This window comes from Arachis ipaensis, chromosome B09 (assembly GCF_000816755.2).
Source record: "Arachis ipaensis cultivar K30076 chromosome B09, Araip1.1, whole genome shotgun sequence".
NCBI lineage: Eukaryota > Viridiplantae > Streptophyta > Magnoliopsida > Fabales > Fabaceae > Arachis > Arachis ipaensis.
Window position 1 is genome coordinate 73362522 of NC_029793.2, and position 10352 is coordinate 73372873.

Here is a 10352-nt window from a genome sequence, read left to right on the forward strand (position 1 = left end):
AATTCAGGGTAGGGGTTGGGGGTTAATGTGTTGAATTAGAATGGGGATGGACTGGGTTAGCTCGAAGAGAGGGTGGGGTCTATGAAAGTGAATTGTTGTGTGTGTCTTGAAGTGGGAGGGGTTGGGGTTATAGTGTGTTTATAGAAGAGGGATTGAAAGTATTGTTGTTGTGTGAATTGAATAGAATGGGGGGATTTATATAGGTGAGGAGGGGGACGTTGGGTAGAGGAGGGAGATGGGAACGGTTCACGGATATGTACGGGGAAGGAAGGAATTCACGGGTGGGGGAATATGGTGGAAAGAGATGAAGGTTGGGGAAGGAACGTTGAGTTGGGGGTCAAAATATAGGAAAGGGAATCTGCAGGGGTGTGGGGACCAAATCAGTGGGATTTGGTGCAGAACTCATTTGATTCAGTTTGGAAATATGGTAACTGGTGCACGAATTCCCACACTTCGTACAACTGTACCAGCAAGTGCACTGGGTCGTCCAAGTAATACCTGAGCGAGTCAGGGTCGATCCCACGAGGATTATGGTTTGAAGCAAGCTATGGTTATCTTGCAGATCTTAGTCAAGTGAGTAGGAGATGTTGGTATGTTGTTTAATTGCATAAAAGAAATAATGAGATCTGAACTAGGTTGACCTATTTACAATGATAAGAAGATGGTTAAGGCTTGGAGATGCTTTGTCCTTCTGGATTAACTCTGGTCTTACTGTCTTCTTCAATTGTGAATGATTTCTTCTATGGCAGGATGTATGTGATTGTCGCTGGTTGAGAGGTCGCCAATGCTCCTCCGGATCTGAACCCCAGGGTTAGTGTGGAGTGCAAGGAGGTCAGATCCGGACAGCATCTACAGTGCTTTCTCTGTCTCTGAATCAAACTTTTGCTTCAGCTTCTCAATTTCAGTCAGAAAATACCTGAAATTGCACAAAACACACAAACTCAAAGTAGAATCCAAAAATGTAAAATTTTACACTAAAACCTATGAAAACTTAATAAAAATTAAACAAAACATGCTAAAAACCATATGAAAATTATGCCAAAAAGCGTATAAAATATCCACTCATCACAACACCAAACATAAACTGTTGTTTGTCCCCAAGCAACTAAAAACAAAGTAGGATAAAACGAAGAGTAAGATATAATAAATCTCAGAGTTTCCAATGAAGCTCGGTTTCAATTAAATGAGCGGGACTTAGTAGCTTTTGCTTCTGAATAATTTTGGCATCTCACTATCCATTGCCACTCAGAAATGTTGGTCTCTTTAGGAACTTAGAATCTATATGATATTATTGACTCTCCTAGTTCAGTTCTTTTTTTATTCTTGAACACAGCTTTTAGTGTCTTGGCCGTGACCCTAAGCACTTTGTTTTCCAATATTACCACCAGATACATAAATTCCACAGACACTTTAACTGGGTGACCCTTTCGGATTATGATTCAGCTTTGCTAAAATCCCCAGATAGAGGTGTCCAGAGTTCTTAAGCACACTCTTAGGATTTTTGGATCCTTTTACCCTTGCCTTTTGGTTTAAAGGGTTACTGGCTTTTTTCTCTTGCCTTTTAGTTTAAAGAGATATTGGCTTTTTCTATTTATTTTTCTATTTTTTGCCATTTTATTAATGTTTTCGCATGCATATATTATTTTTTTTTCTTTTGCAACATGCTTTTTCTTTTTCTTTTTGCTGCTTTTTCTTGCTTCAAGAATCAATTTTTGGATTTTTCAGATTACCAATAATACTTTTCCTTTTTCATCATTCTTTCAAGAGCCAACATTCTTAATTTCAATTTCAAATATGCACTGTTTATTCATACATTCAGAAAACAAAAGCAATGCCACCACATCAAAATAATTGAACGATTCTTATTATATAACTTGAAATTATGTATCTGTTAACATTTTTAAAATAAAATTTTCTTTTTAAGCAAGGTGAGAGATATATGGAACATTTTACAACTTTAAGACATAGATAGAAATGATCATGCAATAAGAACGAGAGAACAGACAATAAAGCATCACAGAAAACAGAAAAATAACATAAGAAAAGGAGATTAAGAGAATGAGTCCACCTTTATTGGTGGTGGCTAGTACTCCTCCTTGAGGATCCAATATAGTTCTTGATCTCTTTAATGTCACTCCTTTGTCTTCGTTGTTCTTCCCTCATAGCCCTTCGATCTTCTCTGATTTTATTGAGAATGGTGGAATGCTCTTGATGCTCCATCCTCAACTAATTCATGTTAGAGCTCAATTCTCCTACAGAGGCATGCCATTGATCTGAATAGCTTTGAAGAGAAAAATACATCCCTTGAGGCATCTCAGGGATCTCATGCTGAGGCAGTTGCACAGGCTCATGTGCATGCTCTCTAGTTTGCTCCATCCTCTTCTTAGTGATGGACTTGTCCTTCTCAATGGAGATATCTCCTTCTATGACAATTCCAGCTGAATTGTATAGATGATAGATGAGGTGTGGGAATGCCAACCTTGCTTTGGTTGAAGGCTTCTCAGCTATCTTGTACAATTCTTGAAGGATCACCTCATGTACTTCTGCCTCACTTCCAATCATGATGCAATAGATTATGACGGCTCTTTCAATAGTCACTTCTGACCGGTTGCTAGTGGGGATGATAGAGCGTTGGATGAATTCCAACCATCCTCTAGCTATGGGCTTGAGGTCAAGCCTTCTTAGTTGAATTGGCTTGCCTTGGGAATCCCTTTTCCACTGTGCTCCTTCCACACAGATGTCTGAGAGCACTTGATCTCGTCTCTGATCAAAGTTGACTCTCCTAGTGTAAAGATGTGGATCTCCTTGCATCAAAAGCAAGTTGAACGCCAACCCTACACTTTCCGGGCTAAAATCTAAGATTCTCCCTCAGACCATGGTGCTCCAATTCTCGGGATTTGGATTCACACTAATGTCATGGTTTTTCATGACCCATGTATTAGCATATAACTCTTGCACCATTAAGATTCCAACCTCTTGAATGGGATTGGTTAGGACTTCCCAACCTCTTCTCCAGATCTCTCTTCAAATTTTTGGATACTCATTCTTCTTGAGCCTAAAAGGGACCTCAGGGATCACCTTCTTCTCTGCCACTACTTCATAGAAGTGGTCTTGGTGGGCTTTGGTGATGAATCTTTCTATCTTCCAAGATTCAGAGGTGGCGGCTACTACCTTTCTTTTCCTCTTTCTAGAGGATTCTCCAAACTTGGACGCCATAAGTGGTAATGGAAAGAAAAAAGCAACGCTTTTCCCATACCAAACTTAAAAGCTTTGCTCGTCTTCGAGTAAAAATAAAGAAAAGAGAAGAATGGAGCAGAAGAAGAAGAAAATAGATGGAGATAAAGGAAGAAGGCAATTCGGCCAAGGGGGTTTGGATGTGTATGAGAGGTGTGTATGAAGGGTTAGAATGAGTGGTATTTATAGGAGTGGGCTAGGGTTAGGTTCGGTCATGTGTAGGGTAAATGGGAGGGAAATTTGATTTTGAAGTGGGTAGGGGTTGGTGGGAGTTATAATGGATTTGGGAAAGTGATATGGATGTGATTGGGTTAGGGTTTATAGGAGAGAGTATATGGGAAAGTGTGAAAAAGAAGTGGGGTAGGTAAAGATGCTGTGGAACTCACTGGTCCTGAGAGGCTAGGGAATTCAAACTCCCTGTCCTCCTTATGGGCGTTGAATGCCCAGCTTGTGCACCATAGCTGTATTCAACGCCAGCTTGCCTCCCATTTGTAGTGTTGAACGCCCAGGAGGAACTCCTTCCTAGCATTCAACGCCAGGTCTTCTGCTTCCTTAGGCGTTGAACGCCCAGCCTGACTCCCTGGCTGGCGTTCAATGCCAGCAAGACATTCTATCCAGGGTGTTCTGCAACGGTGCCAAAAACTTGGTGCACGTATCCCCACGCTTCGTACAACTGAACCTTTCTGTTCTCTATTCTGACTACTGCACATGATCACAAACATTAAAAAGCAAGGGAAATCTCTAAAAATAAACTCAAATAAAGATAAACAAAAGAAATAAGAACAGAAATACTTTACTCATGGTTGGGTTGCCTCCCAACAAGAGCTTATTTAATGTCATTAGTTTGACACTCGATTGCTGACTTTCTTCCTCTTCTTCCAGTTGGTTAACAGAAATGACTCCATGGGAGAAGATGAGGAGATTAGTGCCCTCAGATTTGAATTTCTCCTAACAAGCTTTCTTTTAATGTGATGAGCTTGATTCTCCTTACTTGTTAGGGTAGGGTTTGTATTGTTTCTCCATCCCCTATGCATATTTCTCTTGGGACCTTCCTCCTTAGTGGGTGATGACTGCCCAACACCAAACTTAAGTTTGATGTCTGGGAAAACTGTATGAGTTTTCACCAGGGGAGGAGGCTCCAGTATTGTACTCTGCATGGAAGTACCTCTTTTGTCAGGGGGTAGTGGGAGTTGAAGGACCTTGATAACCATGTAATCCTTCTACAACCTCATCATTAATTTGCCTCTCTCAACATCAGAGAGGTTTCTTCCAGTAGATAAAGACCACTGCTCCACAACCTCAGCAAAAGGAATATTGTTCTGCATCTTCTTAGAGCCTTCCAAGGATTGTGAGCAGTGCTCGTCCTTGGTCTCCTTTTGGGGCATCTGAGGGTGTGGTACTTCAGACTTTCCTCCCATAAGAGGGGCGTGCAACAATGTGCTCTCAGCCTCTTCTTGAGTCTCTTCTTTATTTAGTTCCTCAACAGTGTGTACCATCTGAAGCTCAGCCTCCTTGGTAGTAATGAGGGCTAGACACGCTTCCCTTGGATTCACTTCTGTGTCTCTGAGAAGAGTGTTAGGGTGTCTCTGCAGTGTCTGAGGAAGGTTCCTTTGAATAACTGCATTGCACTCCTTAGTAAGAGCTACTGTCTCTACTTTCCTCCAATCCCTCTTGTTGTTTAGTATTTCCTTTATGAACTTAGAATATGAAGGCGTTTGTTCAAGAGCCTCTGCAAAGGGAATTTTGATCTCCGGCTTCATAAAAGCTTCTAAGAATTTGGCAAATTATCTATCCTTTTCTGCTTTCTGGAGTCTTTGAGAGTATGGTAACTTGGCCTTGTACTCAAGGGCCATGAGTGGTGCAAGGTGAGTGTTCATAGTGTCTAAAGAAGGGTCACCAACCTGCTTAGGGGAGGTGTTCCCAGTACTTACACGTGTCTGGTCTCCCTTGGGCTGGCATTCAATGTAAGAACCGGGATTTTTCACAAAAAACTATTTTAATTAAAATAATTTTTGTGGTCGGAGTAGATTCAAAATTTAGAAGTTTTAATTTCAAAATTTAAAGGTGAAATTTTGATTTCAGTGAATTTTTCCGAGTTGGAAAATGTACCTTCTTTGAAAAGTTTTTGTAAAGATGCGTACTAGCGCTTAAGCTGGCAGTACCGGCTCTAGCCTGTCCAATTCCGCATATTTTGGAAAATAAGATTTTTGAAAATTGATTTATTGTTTTGAAAGGATAAAAATAATTTAGAATTGAAAATCGAGCACTAATCTTAAAGATTTTGGCCCAAAGTGGGCCAAACGGGCTAAAACCGCTAACGGATTGGACCAGACCCAAGTTGGACCCAAGCCCAACTTATATATGCCTCTTTTAATGAGCTTTCAACTCATTTTCATTAAAGAGAGAAAGGGAGTTTGGTTATGAGAGAAGAGAGAAGAGAAACCATGGGAGCACTATTCATCTTCCACTTCCGAGAGCCATAACTTGAGCTACGGAACTCCGATTAGCCGTTTGTGACCACGTGAAGCTCTCGTCAGGCTCTTCGATTCTATCAAGGCAAATATGGTAAGATCTCTCTTTTCATGCTCCAGTTTACAGCCCTAAGTTTTTGCATTTTTGGGGTTATTTTTTGAGGAGATTTTTGTGGTTTTGCTTGTTTAGGTGATCTCTAGTAGTGGGTAATTGTTGAATTTTACCCCTAATCTTGTTGGGTAAGGTAAGGTTTCACTAAACCCTTGTGTTTAGTTGTTTTGTGTATCTTAGGTTTTGATTTTGGTGATATATGTGTTGTTAGTTTGAGCTTTGGTGTTTGTTGGAGTTGGTTGAGGCTTTGGATCAAGCTTGGTGGCTTTGTTTTGGTTGAGATGAGTCGAGGACTCGGAAATGTTGTTGAGAGTGTGCAGGGTCTATATCTCTGGCGTAACAGATTTCTCTACTACATGAGAAAATGTTGTTGAAAGTGTGTAGGGCATATATCCCTGGCGTAACCGATTTCTCTGCTGCATGAGAAAATATTGTTGAAAGTGTGCAGGGCCTATATCCCTGGCGTGGCAGATTTTTCTGCTGCATGATTTGTTGTTGTTATTACCTTCTCTACTGCATAAAGTGTGCAGGGCCTATATCCCTGGCATAGTAGACTCCCTACTACATGAGTGTGCAGGGCACTATATCTCTGGCGTAGCAGATTCGCTGCTGCATGAGTGTGCAGGGCACTATATCCCTGGCATGACAGAAAAGGCTCCATCCGAGAGGATGTGTCGGGTTGGCATTTACTGATCGACAAGTGATATCACAGCCAATAGGACAGACATTCATCATATGCATCTTCTATATGCTTGCTTGCTTTGTTTACTTGAGCTTGCCTAATTGTATAACATGCCTACATGCTTCTTGAATTACTTGTTATATATGAATACTATCTGTGTTTTACTTGCTTGCATTTATTTTGTGATTGTCTGGTGCTGAGGAGGTTAGGCAGGCGGTGGCGATGGGATCGCACGGAGGTTAGTTTGGCGCAAGCTGTGGGATACAGCGGTGTGATTAGTATTAGTTAGAATTCCCCTAAGTTTAGATAACCCGGTTTATGGTTTAAGTTCTTTATTTTATTTTATTTTATTTTGTTAAGGCTTGAACATTCTGTATTCAATGTGAAGTTTTAGGATTCCCTTCGGCGTCCCAGAGTTGTACATCTTACATTATTGGGCACTATTACCATACTAAGAACCTCTGGTTCTCATTCCATACTTTGTTTTTATTTTCAAACACAGGTTACAAATCCACTTCGGTGGGATTGCGGATATAGTGACAGAGCAGAGTATGGTTCCTCCTTGGTTTATTTCTATTTTACTTTGTTATAGCTACTCTCACATCTTATTGTATATTTATTTATGGCCTTAGAGGCTTACTTGATAGATAAGTTGTATAAGCTGTTTTAAATTCCAAAACTCTGTATTTCTCTGGTCGTAACTAGTCGGCTTAAACTCCGCCAATGGCGGCTAGTTTCCTATGATTATTATACTCTTATATCAATATGTGCTCTACTCTTTTGCATCTATACCCTGTATCTTATGCGTTAGTTTCGTGTGAATAGTTCGCGCTCTTGTAATTCTATTTTTGAGCTTAATCCTTCATCGGGATTCTAGAATATATTATTTCTTTCTATATAAATACGTACAAACTTTAGGATTGTCGTAACCTTTAATTAACCTTTGCCTTACGACTAGAGGTAATGCCTAGGGTAATTAGGGTGTTACATTCAATGTCTAGGCTGCTCCCTTTCTAGCATTCAACACCAGGAACACCATTTCCTTTTGGGCGTTCAACGCCCTTGTTGGTGTCCTCAATTAGGCGTTCAACGCCAGGGATGGATACCCCTTCTTGGTGTTGAACGCTAATGACATTCCTCTTTGGGCATTCAATGCCCTCAGAGACGTCTTTGACATCAGTCTGGTGTTCCGCTGTTAGCTTTTCTTTCTTGTTGTACTGAGGTTGGGTGTTTAAGAATTTTCCACTCCTCAATTGAATAGCCTAGCATTCCTCTATTATCTGCTTAGATAACTGCTGCCTCGTTTGACTCAGCTGGGCTTCTACATTCCTGTTAGAAGCCTGAGTTTCTCGCAAAGCCTCTTGAAATTCCAGTAGTTATTGGGCAAAGGCGTGAAGTTGCTGAGTCAGTGGGCTATCCTGTTCTGGAGGGTTAGGTTCAGTAGATATTGCCTTAACCTCTCCTTTCATAGAAGTCTCAACAGATGAGTACAGATGTTGATTAGTGGAAACTGTCTCAATAAGCTCGTGAGCCTCTTCAATGGTCTTTCTCATATATATGGAACCACCAGCAGAGTGGTCCAGATACATTTTAGCCATGTCTGAAAGTCCATAGTAGAAGATGTCTAATTGTACGGTTGTATCCATTCTTAAAATATTTAAGTGGGACATTTTCTTAGCATCCTTCTATACCTCTCCCAGACATCAAAAAGAGATTCACTATCTCATTGTTTGAAGCCTTGGATGTCCAGTCTCAACTGGGTCATCTTTCCTGGAGGAAAGTATTGATTTAAAAACTTGTTTACTAACTGTTTCTAAGTTTTCAAGCTAGATCTGGGCTAGTTATCTAACCACCTCTTTGCTTGGTCCTTTACATCCAAAGGAAAGAGCAATAGTATGTAGACATCTTGGTCTACCCCCTCATTGTATATTGTGTCAGCAATCTTTAAGAAATCTGCCAGGAACTCTGTAGGTTCTTCCTGTGGAAGTCCAGAATACTGGCAATTTTGCTACACTAAATTAATGAGTTGAGGGTTTAGTTCAAAGCTACTTGCTCTGATGTGGGGTATGCTAATACTTCTTCCATAGAAGTTAGTAGTGGGGTTTGTATAGGACCCCAGAGTTCTTCTAAACTCCTCATTCCCATTTGAAATCATGATGAAGAAAGGTAGAAGAAGAGAAAGAATAAAAGATAAAGGTGTAAATTGTAATTAAAATATTTTTGTTTTTATTCTATTTATTTATTTATTTAGAAAATAAAAGCTAATTAATTAAAAAGAATTGAAAATTAATTAATGAATTTCGAAAAGAAGAGAGAAAAATAGAAAAAGAGATTTCAAAAATTAGAAGAGATAAGAATTAGTTAGGAAATTTTAAAAAAGAAGAGAGAGAACAAGTAACTAATTAAGAAAATAATTGAAAATAAGATAAGATAGAAGATTAGAAAAGTTTTAAATTTAAAAATATTTGAAAAAGTCAACAAGATAAGATCAGAATTGAAAAAATTTGAAAAATATTTAATTTTAAAAATTAAAAGAAGATAAGATAGAGAAGATAAGATAAGTTAGGTAAGAAAGATAAGATAAGGAAGTTAAGAAAAGATAAGTTTTAAAATTAAAAAGATTTGAATTTAAAATTTGAATTTGAAACTTTAAATTTTGAAATTTTAAATTTTGAATTTTTGAATTTGAAACAATAAAGATTTGAAAAAGATTTGAATTCTGAAAAGGTTTAATTTTTAAAATTTGAAATTTGAATTTGGATTTTAGAATTTGAATTTTGAAATAAGATAAGATTTTTGAATTTTAAATTTTTGAATTTTAAAGAAAGATAAAAAGATAAGATAAGATTTTGAAAAAGATAAGATTTTTGAAAAGTTTTGATTTTGAAAAGATTTGAATTTTGAAATTTAAAACCAAGATAAGATAAGATAAAAATTTTGAAACTAAAATTTGAAATTTTGAGTGAAATTTTCGAAAATAATTGTAAAATAAAGATAGAAAATATATTTTTTTATTTTTCGAATTAATGAAGAAAGAGAAAAACAACCAAAAGACACCAAAATTAAAATTTTTTAGATCTAAGACACTAAATTTTCTAAAATTGAAAGAAAAAACACCAAAAGATACCAAACTTAAAAATTTTAAGATTAAAACAAGAAGAAAAACAAGAACACTTTGAAGATCAAGAAGAACACCAAGAACAAAACTCAAAGAATTCAAAGAAAATAAGAATATGCGAAGGACACTAAACTTAAAAATTTTTGAAATCAAAGCATATAATTTTCGAAATTTTGAAAAGAAAAAACATAAAAAGACACCAAACTTAAGGATTGACATAAGACTCAAACAAAAGACACTTTTTTTAAAAAAAAAATTTGAAAAAGACACCAAAAAATTCAAAACTTTTACCAAGAATAAGAATTAAAGACTCAAACAAAAGATAAAGATTAATAAAGAAAAGAAAAGATTTTTGAAGAAATTTTGAAAAAGAAAACAAGAAATAGGTAAGACTCAAAGTAAGAAAAATCAAAAGAAAATACATAGCCAAAAACAGAAAAGATTTTGAAAATTTTTTTTGAAAGAAAACAAAAAAAAAATTGAACTTTAAGAAAGAACAAGAACAAAATCAAAAGACTCAAATAAAAAGATCAAGATTAATAAAGAAAAGAAAATAAAAGACTCATATAAAATAAAATTAAACCTGTAAAGAAAAAGAAATTTACCTAATCTAAGCAACAAGATAATCCATCAGTTGTCCAAACTCGAATAATCTCTGGCAACGGTGCCAAAAACTTAGTGCACGAATCCCCACACTTCGTACAACTGTACCAGCAAGTGCACTGGATCGTCCAA